This window comes from Grampus griseus, assembly GCF_964374135.1.
Source record: "Grampus griseus genome assembly, chromosome: 15".
Lineage (NCBI taxonomy): Eukaryota > Metazoa > Chordata > Mammalia > Artiodactyla > Delphinidae > Grampus > Grampus griseus.
Genome location: NC_139009.1, coordinates 62,180,658 through 62,190,355, shown reverse-complemented (window position 1 = coordinate 62,190,355; position 9,698 = coordinate 62,180,658). Strand labels below are relative to the sequence as shown.

The following is a 9,698-nucleotide window of genomic DNA, read 5'->3' as shown; positions in this document are numbered from 1 at the left end:
GTATAAATTACCCTTGCTATGTGCTGACTCTGAATGAACAATATTTCATGTGCAGTGACATGGTCTAAGCTATAGACTTGGAATCGAATGGCATCTGTTTCAATTGTTTTGTTCTCTCAAGAGCAACTAGATAGAAAAAAGTGGTCAATTTGACCCTTGTGGGAGCGTGTTGCAAATCTAAACCTGTGTCCCTCATACCATAAATGAAATACATTTGTAAATTTGTAAGTGTTTTCCTTCTGTTCATTGATGCTTGAGTATAATCTCAAACTTCGGGAGCAACACTTTATACATAAGTACTTGGTTTTCTTCCTTTCTTCTTTCTCTTTCTCCTCTTTCTGTTTCTCTCTCTCTCTTTCTCCATCTTATGTAATTGGATAGAACTGGGCACCTAGGATGATGTGGTGTTACTATAGTGGGATTTAAAAAAAAAAAAAATCAACTCTAACTTACCCTTTTAAAAATTTCATAAATACAGGTGTCGGTGCCATTTGGAATAGTCTCTATAACAATTTCTGTCATTTACTGTTTACATTTACATTTTACTTTTACATTACATTACATTTTGTAATCCAAATGTAATGTACATTTTGTAATGTAAATGTAAATGTAAAATGTAAATTACTTTTACATTTTACATTTACGTTTTCTGTCATTTACATTTCATTTACTGTGTTTCAGCAAATTTACCTAACAGATGGTGAGTGGGCAATTTGTAAAGGGGCATTTTTTAAAAGAGCGGAGAGGGAAGGAATTAGAGACAGGCACATACTATATTTGAAGTTACCTCCACGTGTATTTTATGTATGTATACCCATACAATTAAGAAGTCTTTGGATGTTTTATCTTCAAGAATAATTCAGATAATGGATTACTTGAATATCATAAACATTTAGGGTTTAACAGATTTGTTACATATAGACGTTGTATCATGGATTGAAAAGACCGTAGCCAGCGGGCAGCGGCGGGCGGAACGACCGAGGGGCGGCGCGGGCTGGGCGGCGGGTGCGGGGGTCCGTGCTTCCTCGTGGTGCAGGGCTGGGGCTCGCCGGAGACGCCGGGTTGCTCCGCGTTGCCAGGTTACCGAGCGCGTGCCCCGCGCCCGCTCTTCCGCCCGGGCCGCCCTCGGCGCTGCCTGAGCCGTGGTGCGGGCTGCGCGGGGCGTCGGTTCCGCGGAAGCCTGGGTAGGGCGCTGCGTGCGGGACTCTCGTCGCTCGTGGACGGGGCGCGAGCGCGCGGGGGACGTAGGGCCCCGACCTGGGGCTCCCCGGCGCTCCGGCTCCGCTCAGGGCGCCCGCTCAGGGGCCTCCGGCGCGAGGCCCCCTTTCTGGTCAAGATGGCGGCGCCCAGGCGGGCCGCGCCGAGGTGAGCTGGAGCTGGGCCCGGAGAGGGACGAGACTGCCACGCCCAGGACTTGGACCCCGGGCTGGTCTCCAGTCTCCCGGGGAGCGGCGGGTGAGTGGGTGCGGCCGCGCGTAGGTCCTTCTCGTGGGGTGGTCAGCTCTCCGTGCGTCCGCAGACTTCTTTCCTCTGATAGTCAGCTCTGGGGTGGCCCAGGTTGGAGGCGAGGGTGCTTGATTGGGGAAACCTGAGGGGTTTAAGGACTCTGTTGGGATCGTTTCAGACCCCAGCAAGAAGCTGAGCAAGTTTCCTCCTGACTCTCTTCCCGGCTAAGTTTTCTCCCTTCTCTGAAGACGCTAGCTTTTCTGAATCACTTTGTTACCCGGGGGGATACAGTTGGTGGTTCTGACCGTGGAACGTAGGACCCGGCGCGGGGAAGCCTGAGCTGGTTCTAGTTACTTTGTTTGCAAAGCACTTGTCTTGTCTTTGGAATCTTTGTGTATGTAACCAACGTTGGGAAGAGCCAGCGTTTTCTCCTCCACAACGCTGTGAGGGGTAACTTTATACGTAAGAAACAAGTGGGCGTTCACATCCATCTCTTTTCCAACCACTGAGCCTTGGTTGTGTTTCCTTTCTTTAAGTTTGTCTCGTTTTGAAGTGATAACAAAAACAAACAAAAAAGACCATAGCCAATTACACAAAGTATACTCTAGTCTCAGTCCTGCCATTAATTAGCTATGTTACCTTAAGTCATGTAATTTTTCTAGGCCTCATTTTTCTCATGTGATGTTTTTTCTTTGCAAAAGTATAGTTTCTAGAAGTCTCTAATCTCTGTGTCATAGTTCAGCTTGGAGAAAACCTGTTCTTATCCAAACTCCGTGACATTGTATTTCCAGCTCCAACTTTGGACTTTGAGTGAGTTGGGGGCAACTTTTTAAGGATATTTTCACACAGCTTTTTTAGTTAATATCTGTCTAGCTGACTTGTCATGCTCAGACTTTCTCCCATATTCTTTTACCAGTGTGTTCCTTAGTCATATATATGAAGACTGTTGTGGGAAAAATGACCTCCTGGGTCAGCTTACTGCATGGTCATCGACACAGGGCAGGGAGTAAGATTCTGTGGATTTTACAGAAGCAGATACAGGTTTCATTATCCATGTCCTCTCCCCTTTCATCTTAACAAAAACAGCAGGCTTTTCTTGGAGAACTGCCAGATAACGCCATCCTGCCTCCTCACGCCCCCCCCCCCCCCCCCGGGGGATGAGTCTCCAGGGACTGAACTCCAGTAAAGCAGGTGATTGGCTCATGGGTAGGCATCTGACCTCGGCTAAGTCTATCAGACTCCTCCCCAGGACTTTTCTCTCAGAGAAAAATGGAAGAATTGTCTTTTCTCTCTGGAATTTCTAAGCTGGGGAGATACGACTCTGGGACTCCCAGTTACCATCCAGCACAAGAAGAGACTTTCTGTAAAATAAAGTCTTGCAGAGGTAAGCAGGGCTGAGCGATGGAGAGAGAGCTGGAACCCTGCTGATACTCTGGAACTTCCAGATCCAACTGTATCTGAATATGGCTGCATCCCTGAATTTCTAGTACTTGTTTGTTGAGGTGGTTGTTGTTGTTTGGTTTTTGTTTTTAAATTTCCTTTGACTATTTTGAATTTGTTTTCAGCCATGTGCATTTGAAAGCATCATAGCTAAAAGAGCTAATTTCCTACATTAATGTCAGGTTTGCTGAGTGGCATTCCTTAAGTGAAAAATAATATCCGCTATTTTCTTTAAATAAAATCCTTCTAGCTCAGGTTTGAGATATTCAAAACTCTGCCTCCTACCCCCCTCTTTTCCAACATTTACTATATCACCTTGAAGCATTTGTGACCACATCTTTCCCATCTAGACGCAGTTGAGAGAGAGAGCAAAGACTTCTGATATAAACTGCAACCTATACGCCTCCTACCTGGAAGCTTTAGAACATACTTGATTCTTGTCATTAAAGCAAATCTTTTGTTGTTGTCTCCAGGGCACAGAAGCATTTTCATGGCATAATGGAGTACAAAGTACATTAAGCCTAACTCTACTTCTCACCCTCTTTTACTTTAAATAGGCAGAAAAGAACAATCTCAAACACATTTTCCCAACAAATAAAATACATATACGATTATGTTTAGAAGACGTTTATGCAACATATAGTTAGACTGATTAATTAATGGACCTTTCGCCAATTGGCACAGTAAATATGTATGTTCAATGTGCTTAATTAAAAAGAAGACAATAACATATTTTTACAGGTTAATTATCGGAGAAGAGTATTGTGCCAGCACACTTGATGCTACAGTATTTCATGTTTGACAGGTAATCTTCTTTCAATTATATTTACTGCTAAATGTTTCTTGGATCAAGCTATTAAATTATAAGGTCAAAAGTAAAATGGTATGAAATTACAATGATAAAGGGACACATATCCCACTTTATGAGAATAGAAGTTCTAATTTCTTTTCAATACTACTAGTAGTGACCACAGTACTAATTTGAGCCCTTACTGTGAGCCACTGTGCCCATATACATTTAGTTCTTACAGTAGTTCTGCAAAGGGCATGTAATAATCCACACTGTAAAGCTGAAGAAAGTGCTTCTCATAGCTGAAAGTCACATAGCTGGTGAGTGGGAAAGTCTAGATTCAAACTTAGAGTCGTCTGACAATGCCCAGGTTGTTGACCACTATGTACACTGCTCAATTGTTGCACCAATAAAGAAGTGCTTGAAATAATTATAGATTTGCCTACCCTGAAACTGCAGTGATTTAAAGACATCAAAGTTGCCAGTTGCTTAACCACATCTACTTACAGTAAGAAATTACATTTTATTTCATTTCTAAAACAAGATTAATTCTGCAGGCCCATAGAAACTTGAGCACACAAATCCTACCTCCAAATGAAAGATGCTTGTTTTCCACTATTCAACAGATGGCCCTGTACAGAGGCAATAAACATATAGTAGAATCTTCATTCAAATAAATGAGAAGAGAGGTTTCTTCTTGTCCTGATTCAGTGCCCATCATTATGGATTATGATGGCTCGTCCCAAACTTTACTTCATTCACTCCACTCTTTCTACAAAACTCCAGTCATGGAATCCATCATTCAGATACATGTGCAAAGCGAAAGGACTGTATTAATACAGTTGCTGAAAGTCAAGTTGATAGAGCTCAGGAAGTACATCCTAATAAATGCAACATTAATGTTTGTGTGGGCCTTGGAGTGAGGGGTAGAAGAATTTTCAGTTTAGTGGAATATTTTGCCTCTTGCTATGAAAGTGTGGCTGAATAGTCTTGTAATTGGTCATTTACAGAATCCTCCATCTCTGGGTTTCATGCTTTCTTTACTCTGCAGCTGTTGATTCCTTCTCTTGTTCTGGATGGAAGATAGCAACGAAGCCACTTCAAAGGGCTCAGCCTGCCTTTTTGTGTTATTGTTTAGATGAAGATATTTCCATTTATTAAAGCACACTATTTAAACATTTTTATCATGTTTCAAACTTGACTGTGTTCTGAAGGTATGAGCACAGGCAGACATAATGGGGGATGTTTTCCAGGAGAGAACATAGACCATACCCTTATCAAAGGAATCATCAGAATTTTCATGTATGGATTGAGAATCAAATTCTGGAGTTAGACCTGAATTTAAATTCATACTCACAACTTATTACCAGTCTCATCTTGATCAAACGGTTACCACACTTCTCATCAATTTCCTTATCTTTGAAAGCGGAATAAGAGAAGTATGCCTGGTGGAGTTACACATAAAGCTCATCTGATAGAATATTCATAAGGATTTTGCACAAAATACACATGGAAATATTTTAGCACCGAGTTTAGCATGCGATTCGTCTTCGATACATTTAAGAGCTATTATTTTATTATTATTATGCTATCATTAAATATCACTATTGCTTAAATGTCATTATTGCTAAAATTGCTGTAAAACTACCGCAGTAACCCATGATGAATTCCCCTCTTCTGTTTCCTTTGTTTAAATGGAAAATATATATATAAATCTAGACAGAGAACACGTTAGTGATCCTGTTCAGTGGAGTGAGAATTTCCATGGCACTGATTAAAACAAATCCTGAATTGCATGGACTTAAGATAGCAGAGAGGGGCTTCCCTGGTGGCGCAGTTGTTGAGAGTTCCTGACCCGATCCGGGAGGATCCCACATGCTGCGGAGCGGCTGGGCCTGTGAGCCATGGCTGCTGAGCCTGCGCGTCCGGAGCCTGTGCTCCGCAACGGGAGAGGCTGCAACAGTGAGAGGCCCGCGTACCGCAAAGAAGAAAAAAAAGATAGCAGAGAGGCTAAGAGATTTGAAGTTAGACATCCCCAAGTGTGAATTCTACTGTGACCCTCTTCTAGCTCTAGAACCTTGAGGAAGTTACTTAAACTTTCTGAGCTTTACTACTAGTTTCCTCATCTGTATCTTTTTCAGGACTATTTATCAAGGATCTTCCTGTTCTCTATGCTTGGACGTATCACTGAATAAATTAGACAAGAGCCTTTGCCTGCGTGCTCCTTCTTGCATGCTTTCTCCCTCCTTACACTCTCGTGTGGAAACGGATGTTATAAATAAATTGTATGCTTTGTCACAAGTTGATGGGCGCCACGGGATAAGGAAAAGGATGTGAAGCTCACTGAAGAGGCTTGGGTTGGGAGTGCTGGAGGAGTGTACAGGTAGGTTCTGATTTTAAATAGGGTAGTCAGGGTGGATTTTGTAAGTTGACATTTGAGCAAAGACTTGAAGTGAGGGAGTTGTCAGAATGTATGATGGGGAGACCACTCCCTGGGAGCAAGAATAACCAGTCCCAAAACTCTAAGGCAGAAATATGCCGGGCAGCTTGGAGGAATATCAAGGAGGCCACCCTGGCTGACTTAGTCAGTGGGGAGGAAGAGACAGCAGGACGGCTGGAGGTCGGATATGTGATGGGATGGATTGGGTAAGTCCTGGGAGGCCATCACATGCATTGTGTCTTTTACTCTAAATGTAGGCAGCCAGGGGCGGGATTTTAGCCGAGGTGTGGCATGAACTGTCTCTTGTTTGAAAAGCATAACTCTATCTGTGGCCTTGAGGATGTGGGGAGAGAGTGGAGTCAGGGAGAATCTCGGGAGGCGACTACAGGATCCTCGAGGTCTATGTTGGTGGCCTGCACCAGGCTGCTAGCGGCTGGTAATTCTCAGAAGTGGCACATTGGGAAGGTTGTGACAGCATTTCGTGGTAGATTGAATGCAAGAATGGAAAGGAAGAGGGGGTCAAGGGTGAATTCGAGATTTAGGGCCTGGGGAACTGGAAAGGTGTGGTTACTGTCACCTAAGATGGAAAAAGTTTGGGGTAGAGCATGTTTGGGGGATTAAAGACCAGTTTTGGAGGTATAAGATTTGAGACGTTTTCGTGACGTCCAAGTAGAGATGCTGAGTACACAGTTGGATACACAAGTCTGCAGTTCTGAAGAAAGGTCTAAACTAGAGATACACTTTAATACAATGGAGATACTAAGAATAATTACATGGAAGCGCTATTTTAAAGATAAAATGAAGTAATGCAATTAGCACTCTGTCTTCTCAAAACATTTAGTAACTGTTAGCTAAAATAATTACCTGAAATGAAAAAATACCTATAGTTTGTTTTGTTGTTTGCAGTAAAAGTGAAGAAAATGTCACAATTATTTTAATAGTATTTGTGACACAGTAGTTTTAGTTAAGACACCATGACTACAAACATTTACAATAAACCTTTCAGTCTCCTACTTTTCACTCTGATAGGGTACTTGGAACCATATTTTGTAAGGTTTAAGTTAGTTGTCATAGGGTACCTCTTTAATTAGAAGTAATTCTGAACTGTCTAGTTCCATGCAGTTTTATATACATATATGTATAATTATTATTTTATGATTTATCAAACTCAGTTGAAAATTTGCATCACTGATATACATTAGAATTTAAGCATTTGCCCAGGTATTCAAGGAAAAAAATGTACTTGTCTTGTAATTTCCATAGGGGTACTTACTTTCACATCTTCCCTTCACTTTGCAATCGAAAACATGGCAGGGGAAATATTATTATCTTACTGGTCTTTGAGTTCCCCTTAGCTATCTGCAAGTCCTTAAACAGCCTTTGTGGCTTAACCAAAATTCTCTTCCATCTTCATTCCGCTAACAGATATTGGTCTAAGCATGTACTTATACTAAAAAATGCATGACCACGTTGTCTCTACACATCTATAATTTTATGTTAACACTATCATTATGTAAGCTATACTTTAATTGTAATTATAACAGATTTTATGTCAACACACATCCATTTCTAGTGTTCATCTGGTGTTCAAGGGGACAGCAGCATGTCGTAAATTTTATCAAAATATAACATCTGAAGAATAGAACAGAGGGTAATTGTGTAATTCGGTATTCACTCTAATTAAGTTAAGTGGAGTTGGCATAATAGAATTAAGATGAAAAAAAAAAAAGACATCGAGGTACCATGGCTCCCTCTCCTAACACACCCTTTTCGTATCCGAGAGCAGAGACTCAGCGCCTTTCTGTACAGAAATGGAGACAGGAAGAGGCCAGAGGATGAATGACAGGCACGAATGAGGTGGAACTTTGAAGAGCAACATGGGAATGAAATACTCCTTTTGTATTTGGTAGGTGGGGAAAATGTACCAGCGTGTATGCCTACTGGGACCACGTTTTCCAGAACAGTTAAGCCCAGTGTCAACTATGCTGTCCCACCTTCCTCGTAAGTAGGAACATACTGTTACTTGAATCTTTGCTTCCTGTTTCTTGATACCTGGTTGAGAAGATTATCACAGGAACTGCATCTTGTTAGCAAATACACTGTTTTGAAATGATTGACACTCACTGAAGAGTGGCAACTCCAAGCTTGCTCTCTCTTGATCTTGGACTATTTAAGTCTGGAGTGCAGGAGTGGGTTATGGGGAAAGACCATTGGAATTCTTATGTCTTCAGCATGATGGTTATAGCATAATGGTTAGGAGTGTAGGTGCTGGTTCAAATCTCTGCTTTCCACTTGCTAACCATATGAGCTTGGGCAATTTACCTGATTACCTGAACCTCAATACTCCTGCCTATAAAATGATGTTAATAATATTTCATCCCCATAGACTTGTTTTCAATGTTAAAACGAAGTCACTTACACCAAGCACTTAATACAATGCCTAGAGCATAGTAAAGTCTATTATTATCACTATTACTACTACTACTACTATTATTATTATTACTATCACGATGCCAGGTGCTATTTTTCCTATGCCTTATTCCATTATCTTCTGCCCTGTCCCCCCATTTCTGTCTTGTTTCTGTACAAGGGTAGGTTTGTCACAGAGCATTTTCTTTCCCTGGTGTCTGACTCTTAGTCATCAAGGTGACTGGTCCACGACCCGGCGTTCATTGCTGCTCGTTGAAGCAACCCATTTTGAGAAGGGGAGTTGGATATTGATGCCAAGTTGGGTCAAGGAGAGAGAATTTTCTCTCTTCTGCACTCAGAGAGCTAAGTGAAATATTCAGGCCTCAGAAGGAGAATCAGGCAAAGGGCAACATGCTTAATTTCATACCTTAGTGATTCAGAGCAAGTCAGACAGGCTGGATTTGAACTCATTTCCGTCATGTACTGACAACGGGATCTTAGGTGCTTTTGTAACCCGTCTGAGGCTCAGTCAACATCTGAAAGAGACGAATAACATTATCAGGACCTAGCGTATAGCCTCGTTGTAATAAGTGAGTAAATCCTTTTAAAACGTTCAGCACGTTGTTTGGCATATAAACACTTAATAAAATTTAGCTTCTTTGACTACTACCGCTGCTAATATTATTAAGTAGCTGAGCAGATCCGAGGCCCGTTTTTTTCTTAGATTGCACATAATCATTTGGACAACCAGCTCACATTGATCAACCGTTGCTTATATATAAACCCCCATGAACCCAAAGGTGCTTTAACTCTCTCCCAGTCAGAGCCTGTTCTGGGGGCAGAAGCAACACCGGCACTACCCCCGTCATCTTTGCCTTTATTGTCACTACACTCGCCTGCCGTACTGAGCACTTTCTGTTTGCCAGGCACCAAATTTAGCCCTGCGTATGCACTATAGCATATAGTTCTCACACTCAGGTGGGAGACATTATCATCATCCCCAATTTTCAGATAAAGTCGCCGAGGTGCTGGAAAGGTAAGAAACTTGACCCACAGCAAGAAATGGAGCCGGAGTATTCAAACCCTTCTCTCTGACCTCAAGAACCCTTAAATATTAGCATACTACTACATCCTGGTAAGAAAATCTGCTTCCAGCCACTCTGGTGAGAGTAG

The 9,698-nt window shown here is 42.0% G+C and overlaps 1 long non-coding RNA gene across 1 annotated transcript; it reads left to right on the top strand.

Annotated features, from left to right (window-relative positions):
- The first annotated feature begins 1,330 nt into the window (after positions 1-1,330).
- Positions 1,331-5,296, top strand: LOC309833996. The gene is made up of 3 exons (XR_014297829.1): positions 1,331-1,455; positions 3,628-3,691; positions 4,728-5,296. It is a non-coding gene; the product is annotated as an uncharacterized lncRNA (long non-coding RNA).
- The last annotated feature ends 4,402 nt before the right edge of the window (positions 5,297-9,698 follow it).